This window comes from Astatotilapia calliptera, unplaced genomic scaffold (assembly GCF_900246225.1).
Source record: "Astatotilapia calliptera unplaced genomic scaffold, fAstCal1.2 U_scaffold_10, whole genome shotgun sequence".
In the NCBI taxonomy this organism is placed as follows: Eukaryota; Metazoa; Chordata; class Actinopteri; order Cichliformes; family Cichlidae; genus Astatotilapia; species Astatotilapia calliptera.
Window position 1 is genome coordinate 434,620 of NW_020535619.1, and position 25,117 is coordinate 459,736.

Consider the following 25,117-nt stretch of genomic DNA (forward strand, 5'->3'; position numbering starts at 1 on the left):
AAGTCAAAGAAAAGTAAGGATGGCAAAGGGCGACGTTTTCTTCCAAAGAGCTGCAAACATGGTCGACGCCTCATTAGAAGAATCATCTGGACATTTGTGAGGAACTCTAACCAAGAAAGCAACGTCACACAGATCCAACAGACAGTTTCCATGACTGCAAGTGTTGAGTGGAAAAATGCTACATTGCATTATTGCATCCTCTCACCACAGGAGGCGCTGTTGGCACCACTGATTGCTGATCAGCTGTTCTCTGATGATCTGATTGATACTGTGAATAACGGGACTCACTGAACTCTGTGACACAGTGAAGATTACAGAGTTTAACTTCACCCTTTAAGACTGACCACAGAACCAAGTCCGCCAGAGCTTTTGTTATATTTTTACATGCTGTGGAGCCATTTGTGGGAGCATTTCAAGTTGCTATACATCAATACAACTGTTATAGCCCTAATTTTAATAATATGTATGCATTAAGTCCATAGTAACTACATAAACTGCAAAAAAAACCTCTGCTCATCCATCTCTGTGTGTATCAGGATACATTTGGTTCATAATACACAGAAAAATCAGAGTTATTACCTGTAATAAATGTGAAAGATTCCTGCAGTGATAACCAGGCAGGACTGAAACACATCCAAGCTGTCACCACGGTAACAGCACCGCCCATCCACAGGTGAGGGGAGGAGCAAAAAGAGGGACTTTGACCATTTTATACTAAAAACACTCAACTAATGTTTCTAATATGAAACAAATAAGCCCACATTAATGTGAGCGTTTATTAAATAATAATAATGATGATTTCCTCCTGATCTCATTTCCACAGCAGAGAAAACTGTGGTGTATATTGAGGTGGAGGGTGTGGTCTGTGGCTCAGGTGTAGAGTGAGGGTGGGGTGCACCACAGCAGCATGCTGGGACTGCTGAGGGTGGAGGAGGGAGTGATGATGACATCAGAGCTGCAGCACAGAGACCAGTGAACACACAGTCTGTTCATCTTTGCATAGATACAATATACAGCACAATATTGAATGACAGACACGCTGTGGGAGCTTCCACAGATACACTGACGTCAGCATCCAGAGTCCTCCTGCTGCTCCCCCCTCAGAGCCCCGTGATCAGCACCAACACATTCAGTTAGATGACAGAGTCCAGCTGCAGCTAGAATCAGCTCCCCTCTGTGAACAACAGCACAGCGTCAGTGTTTCACACTCAGTGAAAGGAGGAAACAGCAGAAGAACACCATGTGTGCTACGTTTCCCAGGACACACTACAAACTGCACAAATACAGAGCAGCACGTGGAAGGACCTGGAGCTGCATTTACAGAGCTGCAGACAGCGTGATGTCCTGTATGGACAGGTGGAAGGAAGCAAGTCCTCAGCTGGAACACTCGTGTTTGTCCACAGACAGGAAACACAGCAGGAAACTTCCTCACAGAAGTGCAGCTCATGGATAACACACTTCCTGTCAGTCAGAATGAGGCTGCAGCCAAACACAGAAAGGTGTTTTTGTCCAGATGAGCCCAGAGAAGAAACACGAGTGTTCACAGACATCAGAAGCTCAGAGAGGTGAAACATGAGGTTGGAGTCCTCGTCAGCATCCAGAAGAGCTGCTGTGAAACCCTGAGTACTCATGACAGACTCTGATGGCACAAACACATCATGATTCAAACAGAAAGACAAACATGGAGCTCCTGATCCTCCTGCATGAGAACAAGCTGACATGAGCGCTGTGTCTGAGAGTGTCTCCCTGTCACAGTGACAATAACACAGCTGCTGCTCACAGTCATTAAACTGACCTGAGGTCAGCTGTGCTCCTTACATATGAACCATGTGACCTCACATCAGTGCTGTGGATGACTGTAGTCATAGAAGAGTAGAGCTGTAGCAGGTGGTGTGAGGAGGAGGTGGTGTATTCTAGTTAACGCAGTACTGAAACACTCCAGCAGAGGGCGCTGTTAAGTCCTTATTGTAACACAGTTACTGTGTGCAGTTAGACTTCATACATAATCTGCACTTATTTCCATCAGACATGCTGTCAGTAAATGATTGGTTTCTATTGATTCTACTTCCTGTTGACTCGTTTGATGACAGTGAAACAATCACAGCTGATTGTGTGATGATGTAAACTGTCACTGTTACATTCAGTGTGTGTGACATAATGTTAGTGCAGGCTGATAACAGCCTGGTTCTGTTAGAAACACATGAACGTGTCCATAGATCAGTGTGTGTTTAACATGAGAGCTTCAGCCCTGCTGATGTGTTAAATAAAGACATGCAGGAAAACTGATGAGACTCTGAAATAACTCTTTATATTTATAATGTAACTCTGCATCAAAAGAACAACAAAGGATCCCAGACAGGTTTCTGTGAACAAAGACCATTCTGATGTTTCTGTGTTTCTAACACTTTGACATTATTAGTAAACAGACTGCAGTGAGCAGCATTTATAAAGAGCTTCTATATAAAGATATGACAGCTGTTTGACAAGTTTATCACTCTGTGTTTGGACCTGATCAGTCCAGCTGTTTACTTGAAACATGTTCATTTACCTGTTCTGTTATATTCATGTTCTTGTCTCTGTTGAAAACACATTTTAATGTCCCTCAGATTTTTCTCCCAGATGAATAAATATAAAAATGACACAAACTGACTGCAGCTACTTTTTGTCCTTTCTGTCAAAAACCTTCATGTGACTCATGAGAGACACGTTTCAGCTGTTTGTGACAGATCAGAGGCCAACAAGTCATTTATAACACTTTCCATCATTGTTTAAAGTTCTCAGTGTTTCTGTGTTGCTGCGTATAGGATCTCCCAGCATCATCACTGTGCTGTCCAATCATTGTGTGCGAGGTTACCCTTATAGTGCGATGTGTGTTTGCACAAAGAGAAGCATGTGTGTCAAATATAAATAAGCACAGAACAGAAACAGCTGCTCGTTTCTTCTGTTTAGAGTCAAGTTAGTGTTTTGTGTCTTTGTTTGAGGCCTGATGTCGAGCAGAGGTGTGTGTAACTGCACTGCTCTGTTATATGTGTGAAGTGTGTGCTTCTCTTCAGCATCATCTTTGTCACTGCTGATTCCTTTGTGTCATCATGTGTTGAGAAGAGAGAACAGTTATAACGGAGGAGCAAAAGGAAGCCCTGAAATCTGCATCAACAAGGAAGTGTTGGCTCACCAGTGATCCCAGCAGAGCCACTGGTTTGGCTCCAGTTGTTCTAGATTCAATGATGTTGTTGCTACAGATACATGTCAGCATCTTTATTGTAGTAAAGTCTTGTAATGTGAAGATAGAAACAAGGCAGCAAACAGCTCCATAATCTGATCTTAATGATGTTGTTTTTATTCCTGTCTGTCAGAACTGGATTGGAAACTATCAAAGGTCTAAAAACAGCCTTGACCCTCCCACAGAGCAAACTTTACACACGTCATCTTTCAGCTACAATCTTTGTTGCAGGGATCTTCTGCCAAACAAGGCTGAGAGAAGATTTCTTACAGCTGTCATGTTGATGCTGTTTCAGTCTTTGGGCAAACACACTCATATATTAGGGCTGATATCAGGGCTGCACAAGTTCTTTGTGTTTGTGATCATGAATAACAGAAGTGTGCCTGTTGAAGATCATGTTTCTACATTATTATATGTCCTGTTATTGTTCTGTGTTATATTCAGCTTTCAGCATCCTTTCCCAGCCCCCTGTTACACCATCCATACAAAGCCACTCTGACTGTGAGCCAATGTGTTTGTTTGTGTTGGATCAATAGATTTGACAGACTTGGTTCATCCAGAGGGAAACAGTCCAAATTCAGATCTAATGAAATGATGGAGGCTGTTTCCTACCACGGTGCTGATGTGTGACTAACAAGGCTCATGGTCTCCAGCAGACAAGCGCCTGGAATGAGGTGAGCTGAGTGTTGCTTTGGTGGGTCTCTGCCCACGTCATGCATCAGGATTCATGTTGGCAATAGTTCATATCTCTGTTCTTCAGCCTTCATCACAAAGCTGTGAAGGAAAAACAAACATCTAACAGGATGTGATGGATGCAAAGTCCACTGAGCTCTGTCATTTACAAACTTGTCCAACCAACAAGAGCACAGATGAAAAACACAGTGACAGTTACAGGATTTTGCCATATATGAGCATAGATGACTTTCATATAGATTTTCAATGCAGGCTTTTGGTGAGCCGCTGGGTTCTGTCTAATAATCATCTCAGCATTTTACAATAGAACAGCTCTTTATTAGCTCTGCATTTATTGTTATTGGACATGAAACAAGGAAGCTGTTTCTCATTGGATGTTAGTTTCATGTTCATCAGGATCATTTTCTAAAGAGCTGATATTGAGACCATTTACTGCACTGGCTGCACATCCTGTCTACATTTCTCTGTATGTGCTGTGTTTAGACTCACAGAGAAATGACTCAACCAGCTGTGTTTGACTATATGAAAGGTCAGTGTGTGTCTGCACACTGACTGTTGTGTTGGACTGTTATTCAGTTGTCTGCTGAATGTTTTCAAATGTCTGCATCTCAGCTGTGATGAGGCTGGGGGTCATGGGAGGCCACCGTAGCAGCCTCTTCAACATCATGACATCATCATAAATGCTGCTGGACTGTCTGATGGGCTGACGGTGAAAAAGCCGTCGGGAAGGAAACAGAAGACATTTCAGAGGCTGCAGCAGATTTCTTTGATTCGGGGCCTTTTTCAGCTTTATTGGACAGAGCAGTGAAGATAAGTGACAGCAAAGCAGAGAGAAAGGGGGCGTGGCCCGGGTCAAAGCCAGGCCAGCTGCTCTCCACCTCGTGGTCACCTGCTCATCCTAGTGAGCTCCACCAGCAGCCCTTTCACACACTTTACACTGTCAAACACTGTGTGTGGACCTCAGCTAACAACAGGCTACATTTAAGTCTGGACTACATGCTTTTATATTGTTTTTATTCCATCAGCAGCTCAACATCATGAGTTTTGGTTTTGGTTTATTTATCCATTTTGGCAAGCAATAACAAAATCCTTCCTGCTGCTTCTCCTGCTCTGGTAAAAAACCATAGGCCCACCCCAATGCATGCTGGTCCTATACCAGTCTCTTTATTTATAGAAACAAAATGGCCCTACAGCTCTTACTGACTAATTTAACAAAATAACAACAAACAAAAAAAAAAATCTATTTAAAACAAAATATTAACCAACAAATAAACCCCCAAATATAAATAAACTAACAACAAACTTTAACTAATTTCAAAATAATAAAAAATAAAGAACAAATAGCTCCAACACAGCCAATATTTCATGTGAACTCCAACCTGCCAGCTGCCATCATGTTTTCAGGGTTCATTCAGTGTTGAAATGTTGGACAAACAGCAGCACATGTTCTCTAAATGTTTGCAGTCATTTTACATGAAGCTGATACTACATGAGACATTTTCCATATTTACTGTCTTTGAACAGAGAATAATAAAGCCATCAAACATATACAGGCTGTGCAAATACAAACTTCTGTGGTGCATTTGATGACCTGCAGAGGAGAACAAGTCGGGCTTTTCAGCCCTAACACAACCTCTTTGTTCTCAATACTACAAAACCTTCAAAGGCTGATATGCAAGTTTGCATGAATCACCAACACAGTTGTGTTTGTTTCTAGTATAATTATAAATAAGCTGATCAAATATCTGCTGACTGATTAGATCCAGTATCTATTACAGATGAACTGGATATCACAGCGCATGTTGTTAATCCGTCATATCAAACTAAACCGTGTTGCTGGTGTAAATATCCTCCAATAAAGTCAGATGAGGGCTGCTGTTGCCAGGTAACGATGATGTCACACTGGATCTTCTGATCTTTAGCATCGTAGCGCTCGGAGTCTGATGTTGGCTCATGTGTTGTTAAACACCAACATGACGTTCTACTAGTCAAGGCCTCAGCTTCACCCACTGATGCTGATCACACAGACCCACTAATAGAACTGTTTTATCAGGTTTAAGCAGCGTCAGCATTAATGTCACATTTAATCAGACCACATTTACATTACAAGCCCACTACAACCATATGGAACTCCAAAGTGTTCAAAATTAAATAAATAAATAACTCATGATGAAATAAATAACTATGTGAATAAATAAGACACAGATATGTAATGTGAGAATGATATTGTGAAATAATTGAACACATTTTGAAAAAAAGCTCATTATTGTGAAATATATTGCATTCTGCTATTTACCGTATTTTCACGACCATAAGGCGCACTTAAAAGTCTTAGATTTTCTTCAAAAAGTACGGCGCGCCCTATAGCGCAGTGCGCCCTTTGTATTGTAAGGAGGACGTAGTAGAGAACACCATGAGAACGCTAAAGGGTGAAGTGTGTGCGTTGACTTTATTGCACATACCTGTATAAAAGAACAGGTATGTGCATTATGCAGAACATCGTTGTTTTAACAACCCTGAAAATGGCAAAGAGACACGCTTACGAAGCACAGTTTAAACTGAAGGCCATCAGCTACGCGGAGGAACATGGAAATCGAGCAGCGGCGAGAGAATTTAAGGTTAATGAATCGATGGTTCGCAAGTGGAGGAAGCTGGAAAACAAGCTCCGACAGGTCAAGAAAACGCAGCTGAGTTTCCGCGGACACAAGGCGAGGTGGCTCGAGTTGGAGGAAAGACTCGAGCGGTGGATCATCGAGCAAAGAACGAGTGGGAGAAGCGTTTCGACGGTCACCATTCGGCTAAAAGCAGTTTCACTAGCTGAAGAGATGAACATTGAACATTTCCAAGGAGGTCCGTCTTGGTGCTTTCGTTTTATGAAACGGTGCCATTTTTCCATCCGGACCAGGACTACGGTAGCGCAGCAACTTCCAGCGGATTATAAGGAAAAGCTGGCCATCTTCCGCTCCTACTGCAGCAAACACATCGGCGACAAACACATCCAGGCCAGCCACATCACAAACATGGACGAGGTCCCGCTCACTTTCGACATCCCGGTGAGTCACACTGTGGAGAAGAAGGGGACCAGCACGGTAGCGATACGCACAACGGGGTATGAAAAGTCTTCTTTTACTGTTGTGCTTTGCTGCCATGCTAATGGACAGAAACTGCCGCCTATGGTGATTTTTAAGTGAAAGACTTTGCCTAAAGAGAAGTTTCCAGCAGGAATCATCATTAAGGCAAATGAAAAGGGCTGGATGGATGAGGAAATGATGAAAGACTGGCTGAGGGAGGTGTATGTAAGGAGACCAGGTGGTTTTTTCCACGCATCACCATCGCTCTTAATCTGTGACTCTATGCGTGCCCACCTCACAGCCGATGTGAAAAAACTAGTGAAACAAATGAACTGTGAGCTTGCTGTCATTCCGGGAGGCCTGACAAAGGAACTCCAACCGCTGGACATCGGTGTTCAAAGTAAGGCTGCGAGCGGCCTGGGAGCGATGGATGACCGATGGAGACCACAGTTTCACCAAGAGTGGAAGGCAGCGCCGGGCGAGTTACGCCACAATTTGCCAATGGATTGTAGATGCTTGGGCTAACATGTCTGCTGGCACTGTTGTAGGAGCTTTCGCAAAAGCCGGCATCATTTCCGAGGAGCCGCACGGCACGGAAAGTGACTCTGACAGTGAAGAAAGTGAACCTGGCATGTTTGATGGAGATTTAGCGCAGCTGTTCAATTCAGACACAGAGGATGAGGACTTCGATGGGTTTGATGATAAAAATGTGAGTACCAAACTTTGTTTTGCTCCTGCTTTAGTTTTAAATACGCACACTTGTATGCTTGTGTGTTGTTGATGATGACGATTACTGGTAATAGAAATGTGAGTAAGGTACCGAACTCAGGTTTGCTCCCGCTTTATTTTTAAATACGCATACGGTACTTGTATGCGCCCTATGATCCAATGCGCCTTATGTGTGTGTTAAATACAGTAATGGCACACATAACTGAGACTGCGCCTTTTAGCACAGTGCGTCTTATGGTCGTGAAAATACGGTAAATTTACTTATTATTGTGAAATATTATTTCATGATCATTATTTTTCACAATAACAGAGTTTATTCCTGAGGCATTTTATTTATTCCCAGCCATTTTTAATCCAAAATGTCCTTTTTTTCAAAGTCAGTCTTTATTTCAAAATCCCGTTTTTCCCAATGGCCTATTTATTTCATTATTATTACACATTATTTGACCACAAGCAATCTTTTCTGGTTTGACGCCGTCTTTGTAGCCAGAAACCAGCTCTCTCCTCGGCTTCCTCCACTACACGCTTCCCCCACGCCAGTCTCCTCCGTCACTATAAAGGGGAGAGTCATGAGCTCCATCACCCTCACCTGTGCCGTCCAACGTCCCGCCACCAGCCTCCACTGCAGCAGGCCAGAGACCACACCCCTGCCACAATAAGTAAAAGTATATCCTTGCTGTACCCTTAATGCTAAATGTGCTAAATTAACCGCTGCCTTTGCCCCTTTGGGATTATTCTTATGTCACTGGGATGTTGACCTTTGACCTTCACATTAGAGAGATGGGCAGACATAATTAGTGTATGAATTTTAAAGTAACAGGTAATAAAGAGAGTGTAGCAAATGTAGTCAGGTTTATTACTCTGTATCACACATGAGTGCCCGAGGGAGGCGGGGCTGACTGGGGAGACACAGGAAACAGAGAGACAGGGCTGACTCGACATGAAACGATGAAACGTGGGACACGGGAACAGAAACTAAACACAGGCTGAAATGAACACTGAGGGAGGGAGAACTAAGATTACTGAGAGCCTGATAAATAAGAAGAACAAAAACCAAGAAAAACAAGAGTCAAAGAAAACCAAAAACACAAAGCATTGGGCCAGGACCCACTGCTGTGACATTTATATGTGATAAAAACATTAAAAACTGCTCAGATGTTGAAATCTTTCTACATATACTTTAGGTTCAGCTCTGCAGCCTGGCATTTGGTTAAGCATGATTCAAACATTTGATTTTGTTTAACTGGTTTTAATTATAGTTACTTTTTGTGAACATTTGTTGCAGCATTTAAAAATACATCATTTATTTTCAAACTTTTATTTGATTTAGAGCATCATATTTGACCAACGTAAATGTTTTAATTTCATATAAAATAACTGAAGCAGTGAACTAAATATCTGAAATCTTTCCTTCCTTAAAAGTTATAATCCTACTTAAGTTATAGTGCAAACGCTTAAGCAACAAATATACTTGATGCTAATTAATTAATATTTCCCTTTGATGTTGCAACTATGCGGTCACTTCTGTCTTTAAACAAAATAATATTTTCCAGTTACAGAAATCATAAAGTCCAAACTACACTGAAAAAAATATGTTGTTGGATTTACTTAATTCAATGGTGGACATTTGTTGCACACAGATGTTTTGCTTTGGCAGCAACTTAAACAATTGAGTTAACTTAACACAATTTATTCAAGTTCAATAAGCCTGTGCAATTTGTGTTGATAAAATGTGACTTAAACATGTTTTGATGAAGTAATTTGAGCTCTTGGAATATTTTAATCCTTCACAATTTTCTCACTTTATCCCAACACCATTCAATAACTTTTACCCAATACTACTTGGTCACTTAAATACTACATGTTATCTTCAAATTACATTTTGCTATTATATTCTAGTATCAAATACACAATTTTCAAATGGAGGCCTTATAACAGATTATATTGTTCTCTTCCAAGATGGTTGCTGGCATCCACCAGTAACCTTTCAAAACAAAATGTCTAATTTCACTGCATTGACAGTAGGTAAAGAATTAAACTGGCATTACTCCTCCACTGAATCTACATAAATCAACAGTTAAATAATGTCAGTTCTTCCGTGTTCTCTGGAATCAATCACAGCAAAGAAATTAGACTGTTTCTTTTGAAAAATGTTGGGAAAGAACAAATCAAGATCAAAAATCAAGATTCAGTTAAACAACAATTATAACTAAACAATTTGAGATAATGTTAGTTTCCATTAACATTAAATTAGGTTACTGAATTGGCAAACACCTTCCTATTAACATTACCCATTTTACCCCAATAACTAAAGAAATTAGCACTTGCAGGTCAAAACCTTTATTCAAGGGATGCAAAAATAACATTGATACAGTGACTGTCAAAAATTACAGCACTGATCATACTGTGACATGTTGGTTCAAAACAGCACACTTAGAAATATTCAACGTTCTTTACTTCAACTGAATGAAACTGAAAACACCATTTCACACGACCCATATGGGATATTTAGACTGTATAACTGTTCACGCTACATCTCTTCACTAGTAAAAGAAAGAAAAAATACAAAGAGAAATTTAAAAATGCTGCCAAAGTGCTGCACAGAGCAAAAGGAAAAACAAACAACAACAAAAAAATGGCCCTGTCCTCATGGCAGTTGCAGTGTATATACCCAGATAGCAAGGAGACATTGAACAGATGTTGATTTTCCATCTGAATCATCAGAATCATCAGGATTGAAATGTCAACACAAAACCAATGTTGAAACAACATTGAAATACTGATGAAACCTGACACTGACATTGAAATAACATTGATTCACTGTTGTTCTGTCATCGTTGATTGTTGATCTATTTATAGTTGACAAGGTGACAACAATCACGTTGAAAAATCATCAATTTATGGTTGAGCGGGAAATTAAAGCTGCTACCACTTGGACTATTCCGCAGCACCCCTATCACATTGGTACGTCCCTCCAGGTAACCATTGTCTTGTACAGTAGAGCGGGACATTCGGTTTACTCTCAGCGGAATTGACCGGAGAAGGCATCAGTTCATGCACCGCACTGGCCTGCACCACGATTAGTATAAGGTAAGAATGAATGACTTTTGTTCTATTCGTTATTTCCATGGTTGCATTTGAATAACAGTAAAAAAAAAACAAACAAACTTGTTAATGTAAAGTTTTGGATAAAATGTGGGAGCCCGAAATTGTGTCTACTTTCATCTTACAATCCGGCAACAAATAAATTGCACTGCGAACAAAGTCTATCAACAAAGAAAACATTTTTGTTTCATACTTTTCCGTTATATTCCCTTACAAAGTCAGCTTTAACGCTTCGAGGGTTCCTTTGTTCTTGCTGTCGCCTCGGCGCTTGACCCAGACTTTCGCTCTGTAGTTGCTTTTTAGCATAGTACTACAAAAAATTGTAAATCTGTGATATATGATTGATAAACGTAAAGGTAACTGTATAAATGTGTTCAATGACTTTGTTACTTTTAATGATTGGAGAGCACCCGCTTCGATTCGCACTCAATTCAAACTTTACGCTACACGCTCACCTACCTTGCGTTTGCACCTTTTGTCCACACGTAAACTGCGTTTCATCAACTGAAAACTGAGATTTTTAAAGACGCCTGCCAGGGCGGATATTTTCGAAAACTCTGCTTTAGCATTTACGTGTGGACGAGGAAGACGGAGAAAACGCAGCGTCAAAGGTGTGCGCCTATTTTGATGCCACACTGTGCGCCAAGTTTTTGTCTCGGTGCCATGAATTCCTACAATGGCAGACTTAGACAAAATACTGTTAATTTTATTATCTTCAGTGTTTAAATGCTTACATATACACACGCAGTTGTATGTTAAATGTTAAATCAAACTGTAACTTTAGGAAATAATATTCCAAAAGCACATTTGTAATTACTTATGACCGTTTTCAACTTTTTTTCTTTAGACAAAATCCCCTGTACACATATAGTGACTCAGAGGATGAGCAGCCCACAAAAAAACGGTTTCCCCAGCCCCCTCGAGTGAAAATACCAGGTAATAAAATACTGTCTTGTGTCTTTGTACATATCTGTGTGTGACACAAGGAAACTTTTGACAAGTTGTCTGTATTCTTAAATACTTAAAAAAAATTATCTTTTTCTGTCAGACCTGACGAGAGCTGTTAACGAACTCCGTGAGGAGGTCAGAGCCATCCGCCGTCCCTGCTGCAATGAATCGGTAGATGCTGGGGTACTGCCTCTGGATTTGCCCTTGCACAACATTGAGGAGCTAAACAATGCAGAGGCAGCTCTTCAATCACAAGAGGCAAATAAGGCAATGGTAAGTATATAAAGGTTATGTACACTTTGTAACTATAAAGTGTAATAGCTGTCAGATGTGATTTAAATACATAACAACGGCCTGTTGATTACACACACAAGCACTTGCATACACATTAAAGACATGAGACACGCTAATTCCATCTCTTAAAATGTGTCTATAGGTGAGACGCTTTGCCTTGATTGGAGGGACCACACTGGAGGTGCGAGTCCGCCGTGTAATGGCTTATGCCATTACAAACGAGCTGGCCTCGGTACTAAACTGGGCAGGGAAAAAAACCAAGGACCAGACAAAGCAAAAAAGGGCATTTAAAGATACAGCGCTCTGCAAATGCATATTTGGTCATTTTTACCGTTTTTTTGCTATATTACTTTGTCCTTCTTAATAACAAGACTTTCATGTCCGGTTAATCTGGAGATGGAGTCTTTGGTCTTTGGCTTGTTTAGTCCTCGGGTTGTAGTTTGTACAGCCCGAGGACCCCATGTTTATTTTGTTTTAAAGACAGTTAACACGAGCTTATTCATGTGCTCTAATTCACTTTTTTTGTTTGTGTGTGTGTATTTTTGTCCTAGATGGCCTGACGCAGCAGTTAGGGGCAAACTCTATGTCCGAGTTTGTCTTTGCACAAGCAGTGCAGAAATGGCTCCGATATGCCCCAGATCGTTTGGGTGGTGCAGGACGCACATCCATGCATCCCCATCCCAGAGTAAAAAATTACAAACTTCTGTGAAACATATAAATGTAAATAGGAAACTGTCTTTTAATAAAGTATTTAGCAAACGAAACATGCCTATTGACCTTTTTTTGTTTAGTTTTTTCTCTGTTACATCACATGCAATACTTTCTTATTTTAGGATATTAATATTGACATGATACATTGTGAGACATTTGTTGTTTTTTTTAAAGGGTGTCCAATTTGAGGAATAAGTACAATTATGTGATTAGGTGGTTTAAGTATTGATGGAAACATGCAGTAGTTTAGTATTGGTTAAAATACCTATAAAGAGAGGTAGATTTCCAGTCATGATTTAACTGTTGTTTTAATAAAAAGCAACTGTGCGAAACAGGTGGAAAATCAACACCATAGCTCAACAGTGTTTCAATATCAGAATCTGACATTGTTTCAATGTCAACAGTATTAGAAAATGTAACGTTGAATCAATGTCAGGTTTCAACATTGATTCAACATCAAAACCTGACGTTGTTTCAACATTAAAAAAGGGTGCAAGAGTGATGTTAGGTCAACGTCACACTTCAACGTTGATTCAATGACACAGCCTGATATTGACTCAACAGTGTTTCAATGTTTCCTTGCTATCTGGGTAAAAATGAGCCCTGCGATCTGTTCCTGGAATTGAGCTTCAAAAATGCAGCAGAACAAGTGTGAGATTTAAATGTCTTCTCACCTAGAGCTGATCACCTTGCATGCATAACAGTGAGCTTTCCTTGCAGGAGCAGTTTTGTCTTAGTTGTGAGCTTTTCTTGTACCGGACTCTGCGCCCCAATTTTAGTGTCAGACCACACCTTCAGAGTATTCCATCAGAACCAACCACGACGCAAGAGGAACACTGATGACGTGCAACCCCATGACCCAATCTGGGGCAGTGATGTACCAGCGGAGTTCAAGTTGTGGACCACCGGACAGAAGGTCCTGCACTCACTGTTCCCATGGGTCGGAACTGGAAAAAACACGCTAAGAATTGAGACTCTTGACTACCGATTTGGACTTTTCCTGAACAGCTCAGCAAAGATAAATAAGGCTCAGAATGAGGAAATCGACGCGATCAGAATAGTGGTCATGCAACACAGGGTCGCCCTGGACATGATTCTCGCTGAGAGAGGGGGCCACTGTGTCTTATTCAACACCACTTGTTGCACCTATATCCCGGACAACGTGCACTCCTTGACCATGACCACCGCCCTAGACAAGTTGCGACAACTGAGTAATGCGCAGCAACAAGACTATGTCACGAACAATGAGGACTGGCTGACCTGGCTGCTGAGTGGCAGCTGGAAGACCCTCGTGATAAAAGGACTCGTACTGATAGGAGTTCTGCTTCTATTATTGTGCTTGTTTTCTACATGTATCCTACCATGCATAAGATCCATGATTGACAAAATGGTACAGGCCACAGTAATTACCTATGTTGGACTGCCACTAGAAGATGAACCGGATGAAGATTTAGTATAGAAACACACACACACATACTGAATGATGCTACAATTGAAAATGTTATAAGCAAGTGATTGTTGGCTGATAATAAAGTATGATTAAGTGAAAAATATTAACATCAGGAGGGGATGTTAAAGAAGAAACGCTTTAATGAGTTTTATGTTGCATTAAAGTACATGTTCATATTTTACTCTTAATAGGAAAAGAACAAAATGTACTACTCGCTCTGTTTATAGAAAGAGGAAGTTCACCCTATGACATTTATACGAACTTAGACACACACACACACACACACATATATGCAAAATTAGAGGAAACTGCTATGCTTGTTTCACCCTGCTATAAATAATAAACGACTACTGCAGCTCGGTGTGAGTCCTCTCTGAGCCCTCACCCGTGCAGCACCTTAACCGTCTCCAAGTGTCTCAGTGTTGTTTATTCACCTGTTTGATAACTGTAAATCTCTGACAAGAGTTTATTTATATCATCTTCACGTGAACACATTCAAGAACATAACAGATGAAGAAACATTAAAAACTTCCACACTACATGAAGCAAGAAAAATAGTTTATTCCTTTATGTAGAAAAAACAGAAACATCAAACATCTCCAAGACTCTCTTTGAAAGAACTAAAAACCTTTGTTCTCATGGTCCAATCATGAGTGAACTCCCCGATGAAGCCTTGTGTGCTAAAACATGTCAGAGTTTTAAAGGTTAAACATGAGTTTCCAAAACGTTTTGCTGGAGAACAATGAACTATTTGACTGAGTTTCAATCATTTACAGACGAGCAAAACCAGGACAGAGAAAAAAGGACAAAACTGACTCAGTAAAAAACAGAAAAGAAGATCTCATGTAGATCTGTATTATGTAGAAGTTCAGCCCAGCAACCAGTTCAGTTCAACACAAGTTTAAATGATTCTATCTGAACTCTGTGGAGCCTGATCTCAAGCTTTTTGAGTCTGACACAGAAACCAGAGGATCTTTCTGTGTCTTCAGATTCACTGTGATCCAGTGATGGGAGTGATTTCAGCCCTGAGTGATCGCGCTGATGTTTGCACAGAGCAGACAATGAGGTGAATGTTTGGGCACATTGGTAACAGTGAAACAGTTTATTAGTAACGTGGGATCGTTTGTGTGCAGAGTATGAACTGAGATTCCTGAAGCTCTTGTCACACTGGTCACAGCTGTAGTTTCCTTCCATGTGTCCACGTTCATGAATGTTACGATTATCTGACTGTGAGAAGCTTCTGTCACAGTGTCTGCACTTGTGTGGTTTCTCTCCTGTGTGGACTCGTTTGTGTGATTTAAGATGACTTTCAGTGGTGAAGGATGACCCACACTGATCACAGAGGTGCTTTTTAACCCCACTGTGAATCAGTTCATGTCGTTTTAACTCACTTGGTGTGGTGAAGCTTCTCCCACATTCTTTGCAGTATTTCCGTTTGTCTCCAGTGTGTCTACGTTGATGTACTTTTAGGGTCTTTTGCTGACTGAAAGTTTTTCCACAGAGGTCACAATGAAAGTCTTTCCCACCACCACAGTGATGACAGGGTTGAGAACTGGATCCATCTGTGTCGCTCTGCTTCTAAACAAAGACACAAAGACAGTGTAAGTCAGTCCTTCAACATTTGTATCCTGAACGTCGCCTGAAATAAAGAGCATCTCTGCAGACGTCCAACTACATTTGACTGTTTCAGTTAACACACTCAGTTTACTGGGCTGCAATAACTACAATACTACCACCATAATACTACAGTAATACTAAAATCATAACTGAAAGGAAAATCTGAATAATCACTCAGAGCTGCTTTTCCATGCAGTAGAATTGCTAACATGCTAACACAGTTTAATGAGCAGAGTTGTTCCAAACAGTCAGGCTAAAATGACAAGATAACAATATAAATACATACCTCACAGTAGCTGCACTTGTAGAGTCTCTTTCTGGTGTGGATCTGTTGGTGTCGTCTCAGGTGCTGTGGAGTTTTAAAAGTCTTCTCACACAGGTCACATTGATAAGGTCTCTCCTCAGTGTGGGTAAACATGTGTTGTTGTAACTGTGCGTCTGTTGTAAACTGTTTGCCACACTGTTCACAGCAGTACACATCATGTCTAGTGTGAATGCGTAGGTGTGTATTTCGGCTCCCTCTCTGGCTGAAAGTTTTTCCACAGATGTCACAGCTGTATGCCTTAATTCCAGAGTGGGTAACTAGATGCCTCTGTAAGCTGCTACTGTGAGTAAAAGCTCTGCCACACTGATCACAGCTGTATGCCTTAATTCCAGAGTGGGTAACTAGATGCCTCTGTAAGCTGCTACTGTGAGTAAAAGCTCTGCCACACTGATCACAGCTGTATGCCTTAATTCCAGAGTGGGTAACTAGATGCTTCTGTAAGCTGCTACTTTGAGTAAAAGCTCTGCCACACTGATCACAGCTGTACGCTTTAACTCCACTGTGGATGAGTTGGTGTTTTTTTAGGTAACCCTTCAAGGAAAAAGACTTTCCACACAAGTCACAGCTGAACGGTCTCTCTCCAGTGTGGATGACCTGATGCTGTTTTAGTTTAGCCCTCACAGTAAAACCCTTCCCACACTCGTCACAGGTGTGTTTTTTCTCTCCCTTTCTTCTGTGAGGTTTGTCGGCCTCCTGAGAGCGCTGACTTCTGGCTCCATGTTGGTCCTGCAGTGACAGAGATACAAACAGAGGCAGTGAGTGAAATGCAGTCGTGGAACAAACTCAACCTTCAAACTCCATTAACACTAGTTTTAAACCTGAAGGTGGAGCGTGGCACCAAACACCTTAAAGGTCTCTTATCCCCACCTGCTGGTAGTTCTAACACATTACATCCAACCTGCTGTTAAAGATAATTCATGACTGTTCAAACACTAAAATCATGCACACACACACACACACACACACACACACACACACACACACACACACACACACACACATTATTTTATAATTTAGATTATTTTGTTGTTTCCTATTACATATTTCTATAATTTGTATAGATTTATACAGAATTATTCAGTGATAATAAATCCTATGTTTGTTTATTCTAAAGGAACCCCGTTAGCTTCCACAACAGATGTTGCTCGTCTTCCGTCAAATACTCACATAAAATATTACACAATAAAGTGGATTCAAGATATCCACATAATTTCACTCTTACATCCACAGTGAGGTTTCACAATTGTTCAAATATAAGCAATCAATAATAATAATAATAATATCAATAACATTGAGGCACATTACACAAATTTCAAAAACAAATCATGTCTTACAATATTTACAACAACTAAAAGCTCTGTAAATCGGCTTTTAAGTGTTCATTGAAGTTTTGAATAATTCTCTAATTTTTTAAGGCAACTTATTCCACTTAAAAGTTGCTCTAAATGTAACAGTTTTACAAAACGTTACTTTTAACTCGAGCATTTACTAAATTGCAGCTTGTTGAAAACTGTGTAATATGATGATGTATTTCATCTGGATACTGCAGCTGAGCAGAATAAATGTGGTGTGTTTAACAGAATTGCTTTCTTTAGAACTACAAGTAAGCCATAGAATATTTTAGCCTGTACAGGAAGCCAAGAAAGGTTATTATGCATTTGATCAATATTAGTATAGTATGAACATCTTCACACTAATCTGGACGCCTTATTCTGGACTAACTGAAGTCTGTTAAGATCTGTCTTATTAGCTGCTGACCAAATGATTGAACAATACTCCAGATGAGACATTACTAGTGCATTAATGACATCTTTCATAATGAAGAAGTGATACACAAAGAGCATTTCATAGCCATAGCTATGCCTTGTCGGCAGAGTTATGTGACATTAGTGATGTTTGTACTTTCAGCGTTAACTTGGTTTTAAAGCCTTTAAAATATACGCCGTTCAATAGTCGACCTTAATCTGACAGAGAATGTGATGATTTTGTGGATAATTAAAGTCAGTCATATATCCACAAACACAACAAGCTGAAAGTCAGTGATGCTGCTCGGTTTGCAGTCCTGAACATCACGGCACAAGCAGGATTCACTGCACTGTTAATGTTAGCTGTGTTATATTGCTGCCTCTGTTCGGTGGTGTCGAGCCAAACGCACTTTAACGTGTGTTTGAACGAGCTGACGGTTCACTCGTTAAGCTGAAAGAAAGATGCTTTAATCACAGCAGTCACACATGTGTCCACTGCACCATCTGGAACTCTTCTTGTTTACACTCGTAATAACACAAACACTAAATCCTGCTTCTCTGGTGCTGTTGTGTAGCAGTGTGTACACCTGAGACTGTCACCTGTCTGTCTGTCCTGCACTCTCTCTGTTTCTTCTCTGATTGTGGAATAAAAGTATGAACATGTGTTTATAAGTTACACTTGTGTTTGAATCCTGCAGCTTATCACACATTTGATTTCCATGTGTGACGACTGCAAGTGTCCAGAGTGAGGACAGACTGAGGGAGCCACTGCTGCACATCATCTGTGAGGCTTTGCAGCCCTGATGATCCACCAGGACAAACTCAGCAGTGTGTGAGGAAGAGGAGGAGGAAGAGCCAGCAGCAGCTGACAGATGGAGAGAATAGACAGACTGTTCCCTGTTTGTGAAGGACTGCTAGGAAAGTTTAACATAACTGTCTGTGCTGAATCAGTCTTATTAGGTAATGTTCAAATAATGTGATCATCCCAGTGTTTCCAGTGTGGGAGAAAGTACTCAGGGCCTTCAAGCTACACACTATGAAAGGCAGCAACAAGTTTAATGTTCAGAAACCTAAAGTCTGTATCAGCAGCAGGATGGAGCTAAAAATAAATGTTGGTTTCAGTTCTATGAAGCTTTGAGTATTTTGGATCAGTAGCTGCTGTGTTTGTTGCATCACATTGCTGTAACTGTTTATATGCTTTATATATTCTGAGCTAAGTTGATCTATAGTGTTACATCATATTCTATAAGGATGTTATGTGTTTGTAGACTTTCTGCCCAGTTTGACCCATTTAGCAGACGTCAGCCTGTTTAAGGCTCTGATATCTATTCTGTGTGACTTACAGCAGTTATGACATGGTCTGATTTTCTCACCCAATAAAGGAATATTTCATATATCAGTCTACTCTTCATTCTATCAGACACAGTTATCACAGCTCCTACATTTGCTTTTTACACATATATGTAAGCATTGAGCCACATTTAGTACCAACATATTAAATGAACAATATTTGTCTCTTATATATGATACATCTGTATACACACTGTCACAGATACTTGTCTGTGAGTGAAGTGATTAATATAATAACTATAATATTGGCCATATTATATTTACATTACCACAGTGAGATGACTTTAGTCTCATGAACAACATCATCTAATTGTTATTTACAGCTAATCTTAAACGACTGTTCAGCACAGAAATGAAGCCCAACAATCATGTTTCACAGTCCTGTGGTCTCAGCCTCAGATACTCATCAAATCACACAGAGCTCATGTAGAAACAAATGAACTAAATATGTTCTCCTTCATTTCTGTCAAACAAAGCTGTATGAAACGTTTCCAGCTGTTAGTATCATGGTTGCTAGGCAACCTGGGCAGCGCGACGGAGGCTAGACGTCCCATTTCACGAGCCTACGAGCCTCGCACTTCGGCCTTAGCGGTCTTTGAGTACGCGGCCCTTGAGGACTTTAAAGCTGCAGAACCTGAATCGGGATACAGCCATGATGATCTCCAGCCTCGTGCTCGCCAACATTCTCACCTGAGTTAAGAAGACGATCACTGAAATGGTCTCAGCAGGTCCTTTGATGACAGCAATGAAATGCAGTGGTAAGGCTTTTTGGGGATTAAGTTCGTTTTCATGGCAAAGAAGGACGATGCAGTTCATCTGATCACTCCTCATAACATTCTGGAGTGCAGGCAAAATGCTATTATAAAAACTTAAGCAGCAACTTCTCCAGGTTCCAATATTTATGCAATTCTCAAACCTTTTGGCCACGACTGTATAACCTCTTCTGAAGTTTAGTGGATATTATACATGGTTATGCTCAGGATGTGTCGGCCAGTTTCCACTGGAAACGCCTTTTGGTTAAACTGTCAGCGAGGAATTTGCATTTGCACTGTTACATTTTTATATAACTTTAATGCACATAAACAACAGCTGCTTGTTTCAGTGAAAATACATTGATGGGTTTTTAATAAAGTTGTGCAGCTGTAAAGTATTTTGTCTGGTGTCAATTCTATCGTCAGCTACATCGTTATGGCAAATGTTCAAATGTATATGGTGATAAATATCTTTGGTCATATGGTCCTGCTCTGTCTGTCACCTTCTGTGTTGAGCTCATTGTTTCCTCTGTAGTGGCTGAGCTGAGTCCAAGTAGCTGAAAATGTTCCTCTGCTGCTCCGTCAGACTCTCCTCCTCCTGCTGATCAGCTGGGACACAAAACAGATCTTTGTTAGGCTCCACACTGCACTGAAGAGTCAAAGTGTCTCATATGTTCATCTGACAAGTAAAAGAACACATTTTTGTTTCCCGAGGTGGGCAACTTGTTGGAAACAAACACAAAAGGTTTGAGCACTGATACCTGCCATTGCTGGCATTGAAAGATGCAACGCCAGCAATGTGGATTGTCAAGACTCAAACCAATCATCAAGCAAAGACAACAGGGATCATTTGTTTCTGTTTATTTAGCATTCACAGCATTTGTAGTTGCCTTCTGTGCAGGGGAAGTCCACGCACACTGTGTGGTACCGCCATCCGCAGAAGGTGCATTCAACCTCTGTAAGAGAAACGAGATTGTCTGAGACTGAAATGATATTCACTAAAGAAGTGGTGATTTGTAAAACTTCACATTTTGATCCGGGACGTACTCTGCATGAAAACAAGCGCTCACTCTTCCTACTCAACAAATGACAAGGGCGGAGCCTTATACCACGTGATACAGAAGCTGTGCCGTGTGATGCTAAAATTAGCAGGGAAAAAACAACGGAGAGCACGTCAGGGATGACGAGAAAGTGACAGGAGAAAATCCGTCCGGGTCAACCACCCAAACATCAATAACGGGAACCTTATACAGCGCTTCCCTATACACGTCAAACTCCCGCAGGCACAAAGACATCACGGAGGCTATCACTTATCACCTGACCAAAGATATGTGTAACGGTCTTTTGCATTTGATGTTTGTTGCATTTGATATTTGTTAAGCTGTATGTCTGGATTTTGTTCCTTTGCGCCCTCTGGTGGTGAACTGTGCAGGGTACAGCTTTGCTGTTTGGGTCTCCACCCAGCAACTTTTCTTTTGCTAGCGCACATGGTGTCTGCATGCTGCAACTCACAGTTAGCTCCACACATGGAGAAAATATTGTTTAAAGAGTGAAAATAATTGACGAAGAAGATGGAAGATAAGGCAATAAGGCCATAAAGCTCTATTTAGCACTTCCTGGATGTCAGCTCACGAGGTTTGTGTATTTTAAATGGTTTATTTTCTGTAATTAAGGATTTTTTTGATTGATTGACACTATGTACAAGAGCGCATTTTGATGTGATGTTTTTGTTTTATTGTTTTGTCCGTGAGCAGTTCTCACGGGTTGCCAAGACCAGAATAAACCCTGTTTTATAACTACATCGTGCGTACGTCAATCCTTGAGGGTGCTACAGTGAGAACTCCGCTCTGCACGGGTAGATGAAGGACGCAGCCCCGCAGGAAATTCAGGTGCCCCGAAAATAAGTGTTGCCTCAGTTAAAGGACTCAATATAATTAACCACAAGAAAGAGAAATAAAAAGGAAAAGGACTGTAAAATTAATTAAGATAAGTTTCCTTTTATAAATAAACAAAGGACTGAAATATTTCTTCTTTTTTCTTTCCTTCTCATTGTTTACATTTCTGCTGTTCAAGTGACTGATATTCATACAGTGTTAAGTTAATGTTGTGATGAGTAACCTGTGCATCGTGCATATGGTGGGCTTCAGCAGTTGCTGTAAGAAACAGTATTACTGGCTTGGAGAAGAGATGTAATGTGAGTTAAGTATACATGTTAAGTGATGTTTAAGGAGTAATAGTAATTACTGTGCTTTAAAGTTGTAACAGTAAATGAAGATTAATATTCATTTGCTCCTCAACTAACAAATCAAATTTAAGCTGCTGCACCTTTACATTAAGGCTAAGTAAGATACACAAAAAACCCAAACCCCTCCAACAATGGCAGAGTTTGAGGCTAATCCAGAAGTCAGTGAAAAGGGTGATGTGGAACAACTTTCTGCAGATGAGCAACTACAAGCAGTTGAAGGCACAGCTGATGATGTTTCTACTACCTCACAAAGAGCACGACAGAGCCAACGAGTCCGTACATTGACGGAAAAGGGCAAAGAACTGTACGGTGAGCACATAAAGAAGGCTGCACATCGTTTCAGTGTGCGCTATGAGAAGTGGAAGGTTGTCATTAAGAATGCCAAAGGAGCTATAGATGGTCAATGCTCAAAGGATCTGCTACAAGAACATGTTTCCAAGGTTTTGAGTGCTTCTAAGGATGTGAATGCAGCCTATGATGACTTGAGACGTATTGAATCTCCAGATAGTGACACAAGACGAAGGATGGATACGTGTGAAGCCATAACAAAGACAATTATCGAATCTGTAAGAAAGTGTCCAAGCCCAAGTAATGCGGAGGTTCAAAGAGATGAAGAACTTTGGAAGGACACTGAGTCTTCATCTAAATACGTAGCCTCAGATGTGAAAAGTCAAAGGGATGAAAAATGGAAGGAGACTGAGTCTATGCCTAAGTTAGAAGCCTCAGACAGGATGAGTGTTAAGTCACACCACACTAAGCTCTCTTCTCATTCGAGGGTTTCCTCTAGACACTCCAGCCGGCTCTCGGCTAAAAGACAAGATGCAGCTGCTGAAGTTGCAGCAAATGAGGCTGCTCTCCAAGTTCTGCTTGAACAAGAAATCCATATGAAGGAAATTGAAAGGCAAGAAGCAGAAATAGCACAAAGACAAAAGGCTCTAGAAGCTAAGCGCAGAGAAGTAGAGCGACTTGAGACTGTAAAAAAGCTGAATGCAGCAAAGGCTCGACAGCGAGTGTATGAACAAAGTGAATGTTCAGATGAAGAAATATACAACCTACTTCACCACAGATCTGATAAAAATGAAGTCAAGTCTGAAAACAATGACCAGCATATGAAACGGTGTTCCTCGCCACGAAATGTGACACCGCACCAAGAGGTGAACACAGAAGATCTGGTCAAAGCATTTGCAGTGTCTCTTAATGCAAGTCGTCTTCCGGTACCAGAGCCAACAATATTCAGTGGCGACCCTATCAGATATAATGATTGGAAAATTTCCTTTCAGACTCTGATTGACAGGAAAAATATACCAACTGAAGAGAAGACTTATTATCTGAGGAAATATGTAAGTGGACCTGCAAGGAAGGCAATAGAAGGCTACTTCCCGCTTGGCACAGAGTCTGCATACTATGCAGCATGGACAGTTCTCGTAGAGAGGTATGGAAATCCCTTCCTCGTAGCAAAGGCCTTCAGAGACAAACTTGACGCATGGCCTAAGATAAGCTCTAAAGGCAGTATGGAACTTCAAGCATTTGCTGACTTCCTTTGCTGCTGTAAGACAGCCATGTCGCAAATGAAGGGGCTTGAAGTGCTCAATGACTGCAATGAAAACCAAAAAATGCTCGCAAAACTTCCAGATTGGCTTACTTCAAGGTGGAACAGAAAGGTTACAGAAGTGCAAGAAGAGACTCACACCTTTCCAAGCTTCAGCCAATTCGTAGATTTCATCTCACGGGAAGCCAAAATTGCCTGTAATCCCATAACATCTCTCTTTGCTCTGAAGCCAAGTGAAACTGAAGGGGCAAAAACAACAAGGAACAGAGGCAATGGAGCAAAGGTGCTAGCAACTAACTCAAATGAAAGGACTGTTAGTGCTAGTTGTGTGTACTGTGAAAGGTCGAGTCACAGCCTACTTAAGTGTAGAAGGTTCATAAATGAGAGCATTGTTGAGAGACTAAAGTTTGTTCAAGACAAGAAGTTATGTTTTGGCTGTCTGAACTCTGGTCATCGCTCCAAGGATTGCGAAGGGAGAGAAACCTGTGACACATGTAATAAAAGACATCCAACATGTCTTCATGACAATCGCACGAAGGAAGACAGAACAAGGAGAAATCCACACAAGAACAGTGACAGGACAAGACAAACGGACGCAGATGTCTCACAAGACAACAGTGTCACACCAACAACAAGTGAAGCGACTTCTAACAGAGTCACACAGAATGTTGACGACACTCACACATCTTCCATTATTCCAGTATGGGTGTCAACCAAAGGTGAGCCAGAGCATGAAATTCTTGTGTACGCGCTCCTTGATACACAGAGCGATACGACCTTTATTCTTGAAGAAACGGCACAAGCTCTGCATATCAAAGGTGAATCGACTCAGCTAAAGCTCACTACTATGTCTTCAAGAAACACAGTTGTGTCCTGTCGCAAGTTCTCAGGTCTACAAGTCAGAGGGTTCTACTCAAATAAGACCATTTCCCTACCAGTGACGTATGCCAGAGACTTTATTCCCGCAAACCGAGATCACATTCCATCGCCTGCAACAGCTAAGGCATGGTCTCATCTTGACTGCATTGCAAGTGAGATCGCTCCACTACAAAGCTGTGATGTTGGTCTGCTGATTGGGTACAACTGCCCCCAAGCACTTGTTCCTTGTGAGGTTGTGTCTGGAAAGGAAAATCAGCCGTTTGTGCAAAGAACTGATCTGGGATGGAGTATTGTGGGTTATGGCAATCCATGTCTCGATTATGGAGACGCCTTCGGAATAAGTCACCAAGTCATTGTGAAGGAAGTGGTGCCTGACATTAATCCCTCTTTAAATCTCACCAACAAGGTTCACTATGTCTACAGAAACTCAAATA

The 25,117-nt window shown here is 41.0% G+C and overlaps 1 protein-coding gene and 1 long non-coding RNA gene across 2 annotated transcripts in view; one reads left to right on the forward strand and one right to left on the reverse strand.

Annotated features, from left to right (window-relative positions):
* Positions 1-25,117, reverse strand: part of LOC113017310 (NACHT, LRR and PYD domains-containing protein 12-like) — a 262,419-nt gene that overhangs the window by 132,833 nt on the left and 104,469 nt on the right. The gene's annotated exons all lie outside the window — the stretch shown is intronic.
* On the forward strand, positions 11,362-12,755 carry LOC113017315 (uncharacterized). The gene is made up of 3 exons (XR_003271443.1): positions 11,362-12,039; positions 12,203-12,380; positions 12,612-12,755. It is a non-coding gene; the product is annotated as an uncharacterized LOC113017315 (long non-coding RNA).